This window comes from Octodon degus, unplaced genomic scaffold (genome assembly GCF_000260255.1).
Source record: "Octodon degus isolate 3935 unplaced genomic scaffold, OctDeg1.0 scaffold00004, whole genome shotgun sequence".
In the NCBI taxonomy this organism is placed as follows: Eukaryota; Metazoa; Chordata; class Mammalia; order Rodentia; family Octodontidae; genus Octodon; species Octodon degus.
Window position 1 is genome coordinate 31,989,032 of NW_004524580.1, and position 9,571 is coordinate 31,998,602.

At 50.5% G+C, this 9,571-nt stretch overlaps 1 long non-coding RNA gene across 1 annotated transcript in view; it reads left to right on the forward strand.

Moving 5' to 3' along the window:
* Nucleotides 1-6,651, forward strand: part of LOC111817250 — an 11,913-nt gene extending 5,262 nt beyond the window's left edge. Inside the window, exons 2-3 of the long non-coding RNA XR_002821492.1 lie at nucleotides 5,856-5,858; nucleotides 6,531-6,651. This is a non-coding gene — a long non-coding RNA (uncharacterized LOC111817250). The remainder of the gene's footprint in view (nucleotides 1-5,855; nucleotides 5,859-6,530) is intronic.
* Nucleotides 6,652-9,571: the final 2,920 nt, after the last annotated feature.

Below are 9,571 nucleotides of genomic sequence, written 5' to 3' on the forward strand. Positions count from 1 at the left end.
GACACCCTCCCTCCGCGACGCCCGGCCGCCGGCGCGCGCAGGAGGCCACGCCCCCACGCTCAGGGCCACGCCCCGCGCACGGAGGCCCCGCCCCACGCACGGCGCGCGGCGCCGGCGTCCACCCGGAGCGGGCGCGCGGCTTCCTCCTTCCGAGCGGTCGGCCTCCTCTGCTCGGGTCCACCAGCTCGGCGGGTGCCTGCCCTTCCAGGAGGACGCCAGGGCACTCGCGACGCCCGCTCCTGGAGCTCGGCTCCCGGCCTCCCCCAGCGCGGGAGTAGCGGCCCGCACGGGGCGGCCCCGGCGGCTGCCGCCCGCGGGCTCCTCTGCAGCCGGGTGCAGCCCTCCCGCGACAGGGTTCCTGTCTTTTGTCCTTCGGGAGCTGGGAATGGGCGGCCTGGCCCGGACAAAGATACTGTAATTATATGTATCGGTATCTGTCTGCGGGTCCCGTATACGTGCAAACGCGAGCGTTTCTGTCGGGGGGATTCGCACTGGGCCTCAGCACATTTAAACATTTCCGGGGCAGATAAGGAGGCGAGAACAAATGAAAGCCCCGGAGTTTTCCCAGGAGTAAGTTCAATGCGCTGTACCATCAGGTAACCTGATGTGAATTCCAGCTCTCTGGCTTATGCCTGTGACCTTCACTAAATTTCTTTACCACCTTGATTTCTTCACCTTTATAATGGGGATAATACTAGCTACTGGTGGCTGATTTGAGTTAAGATACACATTGAAAGACTTTAAGAAAAAGATCTGTATTACTCTAGGGTTGGCTTGTGTTTTTAAAGAGACCATGTTGCCTGTTGACGGCTCGGAATCAGTCCTGCCACAGCCTCCCCAGTAGCTGGGACTGTAGCCATGTGCGACCATGGTCAGGCCCTAGATGACAAGAATTTCAGTATCCATCAGGCTTTGGTACACTGTTGGAGCTAGACTGGAGCAAGTTGGGCCTGAATTTTAAGTCCTCCTTTATTCTGTACTTTACAAAGTGAACACAGCAGCGACATACTCAAAAGTAGCAAATGTGAAAATGCAAGTCATCAACTAGGGAGAAGTAGGTCGGATCCACGCGCTGCATCGTGACCCCGGGAAGGCAGCGGTGGCTGCGCTGAGTCGTGTCATCTCAGCGCCGTGGGCCCAGCTACACACTTAATTCGGGATCCGCAGGAGAGCCAGCTAGCTCCTTGGCAGGCCCTGTGCTCAGAGCCACGGGCCTGCGCTCCTTAGCTCAGGTGCTAGCTCGGAAAGAGCAGGAGGAGTCCCCTACACACCCCCTGCGGTGCAGTCCTGAGTGGCCCTACCTGGACAGCATGTGTTCATGCCGTGACCACAGGTGAAAGGCGGGCCAGGGTCAGCACTTGGTCTTGGAGAAGCCGTAGAGCTAGAAGGCAGGTGATTGTCCTCACGCTCTCCCTGGGCTGCAGCTGCCCCTTGGTGTGTGTCAGCGTGTGGGAGGCATCCGCTGGCAAACAAAACCAAATCCTTGGCATAGTGGTGTCACTGAGGGCTTTCCTTTCTTACTTCAACAGGGGCTGCTAATTGCCATGAAGACAGTGCCGTTTGCGCGGTGTTCACTGCCAGTTTCCTGGCTCCGCCCTTGTCTTCATCTTTTCTAACTCCAAGGCCTGGAAGGCTCTGGCTTCTGCGTCCTCTCCCCCCACCCCAGCTGTGCCTCCTCCCGGTTCCTGACCGCCCGCACAGACCACCTGATCTGGGCACAGCCACACACTCGCGTGTGCACGGTGGCAGGCGCTCCCTCAAGCTCCCAAGTGGCTCCTTTGCATCTTTCAGGTCTGTCCTCTTCAAAGACAAACGTTTGACATTTTCTTTTTCTTTTTTTTTTCCCCGGGTACTGGGGATTGAACTGAGGATCTTGGGTTTTCCAGGCAAGTGCTTATTCTACTGAGCTATCTCCCTGGCCCCTACTCGCTCACTGTGGAGGCCAGGCTGGCCTTGAAATCTCAGCAGTCCTCCTGCCTCAGCCTCCCAAGTGCTGGGATTATAGGCGTGTGCCACCATTCCCACCACTTTTGCTTCCTTGAATAAACTTTGCCACTGCTTTTTGCTCCTTTCATTCAGTTCTTTGTTCAAGTTGAGAATTGAACAAGGGACAGGCAAACAATCCAGACCTGTTTGAATGGTGAGCCACTTTTTAGAAACAAGCCACCTAGTAAACAGGAGGCCTGGGCCGGGGATACAGCTGAGCAGTATAAGAGCCACCGGGCAAGTGCAAGGTCCTGAGTCGAATCCCTGATACCAAAAAAAAATAAAAGGAGGCCTGCTGGGAGTTGTGTCCCTGCTTCCGCACTGGCCTTTATACCAGCCAGGATTTCAGATCCTCTGAAATAATAAGCCAGATAGCCTTTAGGGCGTGGTGGTACACGCCTGAATCCCCGTACCTGGGAGGCAGGAGGATCACCCCGAGTTGTTTCAGGCCAGCCTGGGTGGGCTACACAGTGAAAGCCTTTCTCGAAAGAATGACAGATAGATCCTTTTAAATTAAGACTTCCCGTTTCCCTCAGAGTAAAAAAATGAAGAGTTTACAGCAGTTTGAGGCAAGGAGTGGCATGTTCCTTAAGGAACCAAAACCTCACAATTTTTTGGCCTACGGCTGGGGAGATAGCTCAGTAGAATAAGTGCCTGCCTGGTAAACGCAGGGTCCTGAGTTCAATCCCCAGTACCGCAAAAAAAAAACAAACACACGCACACACACAAAAAACCAATTCTTTGGTCTTGACAACAAACAGCTGCCAGAACCTGCTGCAGTCAGTGTATTCCGGTCTTTCCGTCAGGGACCTGAAGTCTCTCAGCATGAGCAGGTCTAGGTAGTCTAGCTGCTTTTTTATGGCGGAACCAGGGATTGAACTCGGGCCCTTGCGCTTGCCAGGTGAGTGCTTATTCCACTGAGCCATCTCCCGGGCCCCAGTCTAGCTTCTACAGCTGCGGGTCAGCTCATCTGTGAACCACCTCCCATCTAAGCGTCTGCCAGCCGCCCTGAAATCCAGATTTCTTTCTTCAGGGGATTGTGTCTTTTAAGCACAGTCGTCCTTTGCGTAGGTGACACAGTCATCTTGGCGGCCGTGCCTGCGATCCCGGCACAAAGGAGGCGGAGCCAGGGGGGCTGCGGTGAGTGCGGGGCCCCCTGAGCTGACAGTGAGACTTGTCTCACGTATGGCCCCTCCACAAGGGTGACACGCAAATTCGTGACGCATTCCATGTTTTTTGCAAGGAGCAGCGAGACAGCGCAGCGGACTAAGCTTAGGCAAGTGTGGCGATTTGCTCCCTGGCACCGTACACTGCGCCGCTGCCCAGCAGGCATGGAGGCCTGTGCCTGTAATCCCAGCACTGGGGAGACTGAAAATAGGCTCACTGCGATGAGAGTCCCCTGTACCAAATACAGAAAAATAAATAAAATTTAAAAAAAATTTCAATTGTGTTTGTTCCAGCTGTGAGTGGTGGTCTTCTCAGTGGACAAGGGGCCCTCGATCCGTGGCCGACCCTCCCTCTTTGCACTTTCTCTAGCTCACTGTACTCTGCACTCTTGGTTTCTGCCAGGAATTCTGCCTGAGGCCTTTGCGCTCACTTCCTCATCTCCTTCCGGGTGGGTCTCAGGCCAGCCCTGAACACTCACCCAAACGTGGAGGTGGCCTAGTTGCAGTGTCAGCTCCCTCCCCCCACCCCCTTCCTTGCCTTTCCTCCACCACACTTAACACCCTCTGTCTTGTTACTCTCCTGTCACAGGACAAGATACTTGACACCCAAAAGCTAGAGAAGGAGAAGAGCTTTATTTTGGCTCATAGTTTGTGGAGATTTTAGTCCGTATTGGAATGGTGGAGAGATAGCTGCTTGCCTCATGAAGTCCAGGAAGCTGAGGAGGAGAGGAGCAGGGGAAGGGAAAGAAACCTCTCCGGCCTCTGGCACCCGCATCATCTGACCAGATCTCACCTAACAGCAATCAGCTGTGACGCCCCCATTCAATCACCTTCCAACACAAGAGGCTCTGAGGCCTTTTCTAGATGAAACCCGACATTCCACCTCAGCCCCTGAGAGACTCGTGCACATCTCTTTATGTAAAATGCTTGCCACAGTTTCTAACAGTTCCAACACTGCTGAAAATTCCAAGTCCAAAGTCTCCTCTAGGGCTCAAAGGAAACTCTTTGCTGTAAGCCCTGGAAAAAATGGGAAAGTTAAACGTTTCTAACATACAAAGGCACAGGATAATCGCTTCCTTACAAAAGAAAGGAATAGAGGGAAAGAAGCCAAGGAGACAAGCGCAAGTGCAAACCCAGCAAACCCAGCAGGGCGAAGAGTAAACTGCTGGCTCCACGTCCAACCCCCCCCCCCCAGCACCCCAGGCAAGTCAGAGCGGGATGCCAGCTCCCAAGGCCCCTGCTACGGTTCAAGCAGACGGCTAGCGCCCCTGGCTTCTCGCCTCATTCACTCTTTGTAGCTTTCCCCCTTCAGTCCACACTCCTGGCTTCTGCAGCTTTGTGGAGTCCACTACACCTTCAGCTTCACTCTTGCAGTCTCTGGGGACTGAGTCCCCAGGTCGCCCTGGGCTGCTCTTCTGACTACTCACGTGCCCTTAAGCCGTTTTCCCTGCAGTCCTGTTCCAAAGAGCTTGGTTTCTTTTTTCTTTTCCTTTCCTTTTGCTCTCTTTTTAGACAGGGAATCTTTATATAGTGCTGTAGTACAAGTTGGCCATAAAGTAACCCAGTCTGGCCTCTAACTCACAAAGATCCTCCTGCTTCAGCTTCCCAAGTACTGGGATGACAAGCATGGGCCACCACACCCAGCTCCTTGGTTTTTTTGGTTTTTTTTTAATTTTAGTACAGGGTCTACAGGGTCTCACTACATAGATAGGACTCAGACTCATAGTGATCCTCCTGTTTTCAGCCTCCCAAGTGCGGGGATTACAGGCATGCACCACCACGCTTGTTTTTATTCCCCTCAATCACCGACCCGGGGGGCGGGGCCAGCACAGCATGCTGGTGCTTTAATCCGCTAAGCTATTTGGCAGGCCCTCTTGGCTTCTTTTTGATGCTAATCTTTTTATGCCCAATCAGCACACACAAAGATTCTCAGCAGCAGTATGCAAATCAACCTCTCAATGAAGTACCATTTTTATACCCACTAGAATGGCCATAAAATATAGTTAATAAAAAGTGTTATCTGGATATAGTGGCACACACCTGTAATCACAGCACTCAGGAGGCTGAGGCAGGAGGATCGCTGTGAGTTCAAGGCCAGCCTGAGCTACATAATGAATTCAAGGCCAGCCTAAAATGCATATTAAGAACCTATCTCAAAAAAAAAAAAGTGCTGTCATATTGTTGTAGGCAGCTGAATTAAAAATATTATAGGCAGTCAGACAGGGGCAGGCCGGCAAGGAAACAAGATGGAAGACAAGGTGACTTTGCAACTGGGAAGAGACAGACACTCCCATATGGGCCACATCTCAAGAGCAAGACAAAAAGAGCAAGCACAGCTACATCCTTCCCTAGAGATGGGCATCAGGGATTGATATCCTAAGTAGTATCAATCACCTTGAAAGAGCCCACATGAGTCACCAGCCCAACCCCCAACAGGAAGAGACCCTGTTCCCTATTCGTGCCCACTTGCTACATGACTCGCTTCCCCATTTGGTCCTGGATTTAATCAGTTTTACCTGAGCAGTGGTGCTTGTAATCTCATTGGTTGACCATAGCTTTGTCCCACCTCATGCCCATCTAAGGGAGATCCCATGTCTTCTCCACCAACTTGGAACCCTCTTCATCACATTGTTATCCTATGTAAAAGTCCCTGGAAGAGACAGCTTCCCGGGGACAACCTGCTCAGGCACCCCTCTGTTATAGCCAGTGCAATTGATTCCAATTTTGTAACTCTGTATGCTTCCACTAAAACTTTATTAACTGTTATAACCTGACGTATGTGCCGCCATCTTGTTCTGTACGCGCCATTCTAAATGCTGTAACTTTCTACTGTGCCTTTTCTCTACTTGAGAACCTGCAGTTGGGCCTTTCTCACGCTGCCCTTTTGTGTGCACCTGAATCTAGTTTCGGCCCAATGCCCTGATCTCGCCCTCGTTCCCAGCTACAAACTGTACCCACCACTGCACTTGTTATTGTTCATTAGAAACAGGTAATTTTTCAACTGCAGCCCCAAGATAAACCCTTGATGTCAGCATTTATGGTTTATTGGCTTACATACCCACTCCATTTTGTAACCAGAATGGGCATTGTATTATACATTTCTGTACATGTCCACTGTAACTTTATTAATGAGGATTGTTCGGTATAAGCTGACAACTTAAACTCCATTTTGGTGGCTCAAGCCATTCATCGGACCTCTGAACACAGTTTCTTAATGTTCAAACCATTCCTTTGTTCTAAACCACAGTGTGTCAAAGGTTGAGATCTGAACTATTTTTATCCCAGAGCACTCCACACAATATGTCCTGTGATCAACACCGAACCATAAATTGTAATTATTTGTTCCTAAAAATTGTATGTAATCTATTTTCCCGAAAGTGGACGCTGACTCCTGTGCTGCATTCCCTTGCACTCAAATCATAAGACCTCCCCTTTGCGGTTTTCAGCCTTAAAAACCCTTGTCTCTCCCCTCCTGGGCGCGCACCTCAGCATCTTGTGGGGGTGTCTGCCACTAGGTACCAGCTAAAATAAAGCACTTCTTTAACTTTTGGACTTGCCTCATTGTCATCTGATTTTTGAGTTACAACACCCTCCTGTCCCTCTGTTGGACAGGAGCTTTCTTTCTCTCAAGAAATATATTCTGCTCATAAGCCCTGCTTGTTCTTAAAATTCTTTCTTCAGTTTTAAAGAACATGATCTCGTCCCAGGTACCTTTTAGGTTGGGAGATCAGTTTTTCTCCCTGTGTCATTTGGAGGTTTCCCTGTATCCATGTACTCCTGGTGGAAATATAAAATGGTACAGATGCAGTGGAACCAAATTGGACATTTCCCTAAATGACTAAAGAGACCCAGCAATTTCCACTTCTCATTACAAACCTAGGAAAGATTAAAAACTTAACTTGTACAAAAACATGTGCATGGGTGTCCATAAAAGCTTTACTTCTGTAGTCAAAAAGTAGAACCAAACCAAATGCCCATCAGCAGATGAGTGGATAAACAAATATGGTATAGCCAGCCAGTGGAAGGCGACTCGGCTACCAAAATGAATGAGGTCCTGATCCGTTCCACAACATGGATTACCTTAAGGGCATTATCTAAATGAAAACGCAGACACAAAAGACCACAGATTATAGGACTTTGTACATTCCATGTCCCAAATAGGCAAGTCTGTAGGGCAGGAAGTAGATTGGTGTTTGATCAGAGCTAAGAGAAGGATGGGGGGGAGGGGCAGCTAAAATGAGTTTTTTTAAATTGAATTTTACTTGTTTTGAGGCAGTCTCATTAGGTAGTCAAGGCTTGCCTCAAACTCTCTGTTACCCCAGGCTGCTCTCAGACTTGTCCTCTGGATTCTCAGCCTCTAGAGTGCTAGGGTTACAGGCACAGCACCATGCCCGGCCTGACCTCCTGGGTCTCTTTCTTCTTTTCTCTCTTTCTCTTTCTGTCTCTGTCTCCCTCTCTCTCTCTCTCTCTCTCTCCCTTTCTTTCCTTCCTTTGTTCCTTTCCTTCCCTCCTCCCTCCCTCCCTCCTTCTTTCCTTCCTTCCTTCCTTCTTTTTTTTTTATGTACTTAGTACAGGGTCTACAGGGTCTCACTACACAGATCGACTCATAGTGATCCTCCTGTTTTCAGCCTCCCAAGCACTGGGATTACAGGCGTGCGCCACCATGCCCCCATGCCCAGGCTCAATCTTTGTCGCAGTGCGCCCTGGGGGTGGGGTTCGCATGGCACACTGGGGATAGAACTCTCTTTCTTTCTTTTCAGGGGACGAAAGTGCTCTAAAATTGTGGTAGTGATACAGAAGCCTGTGACTATACTAGAAACCACTGAATCAGAAACTTCAACTTAATGGATCATGAAAGCTGTTACCGAAACAATTTTACCTATTGTTAATCTTTGTATGCTCCTTGAGCATGTTTCCTGCTGATTTCTGTACTTGTTTCTTCTTTGGTGGTTGTCTAAGTCTGTTTTACGCCGCTATTACAGAGTATCTGGAGCTGGGTAATTTACAGGAAACAGAAGTGTACTGACTCATGGTTCTGGAGGCTAGAAGGCCAAACTCGAGGGACAGCTGGTCTACCTGCAGGGCATCTTCAAGCTGCACCACCTCATGGTGGAAGATGGAAAGAGAGAGTACAGGACAGTGAGAGAGAGGAGGCCAGACTCACTTGTAGACCGAGCCCCAGCTAGCCGCCCACTTGGCAGGACAGGGCCCCGCGACTAATCACCTCTCAGCACTGTTGCACTGGGGCTAAATGAACCAACACCTGAACTTGGGGGGAGCACATTGGAACTATAACACGGGGGGGGGGGGGCAGGGATAAAGCTCAGCGGCGCAGGGCCCGCCTGGCAAGCGAGAGGTCCTGGTCCAAACAAGCAAACACTGGGCGTCCTGGAGATGGAGAGACAATGAAATGCCTTGTAGGATAGAACATTGTGGAGCCAAAGGGAATACTGAACAACTAGGTTTCTTCATGGGTGTTCGGGCTGGGGGCTTTGAGTGGACAGCAGAGTAGCGTACTTAGTTTAAATTCCTGGTGCTGCCCGCCACGTGCTGAGTGGTACTGGGCACAGGCTGTATAATCTCTTGGTGCCTCAACTTCTTTATCTTCAGACTGATGACCTTCCTTATCCACTCTGCAGATAAGAATCTGATTCATGGGGTTGGCAGGCGTCGGTGTAAAGAACTTTGAAGAGTGCCTGGCGCATTGTAAACCAGCGCAAATTGTGAGCCGTAGGGCTGTTGTGGTTGTGACTGTTGTTAACATCCCTGAGCCTGGGGTGACTGAGGCCTGCAAGGAACTGTGCAGGCTCGGGAAGTGTCGGAGTTACTGATCTCTCCCTCCTGCAGCGGAGTCATGCCATCTATTAGCGGTTGTCTAGCCCAGCCAGTCACGGGAGTCATTTATATGCTGTGCAGCAATTAGCACATGGGTCAGAGCTGCCCTGGGGAAGGAATAAAAGGCAGTAAATTTAAATAAGGACTTGGGGACAGACCCCCAAGGGAGGGGCACTGAAGCAGGTGGAGCCAGGAGTGGAAGCTGCAGAGCCAGGTGGAGGGGCGGGACCTAGGCCACAGGTGTCCCCCACCCGCACAGCTCTGGGACCGAGACAGCTCTGGGGCAATGTAGGAGCTCCACCCCCAAGGTGCCTTGTTCTCTATACGTCGTTTAAAATAAAAAGGACGCTTCACTGCAAAACACGCGGATGGCATTGCCACAGAGCTCAACCTCCTACCACAATGGCACTTTGATTTTTTTTAATATCAAGTTCTTGTTTATTCATTTTGGTATTTTCGAGAGAGGGTCTTGCTATACAGTTCAGGCTGGTTTTGAACTTGTGACCCTCTTGCCTCAGCCTCCTGAGTGCTGGAATTACAGGTGTGTACCATGACTTGGTTATATCATTGCGCCTCTGCCTGGA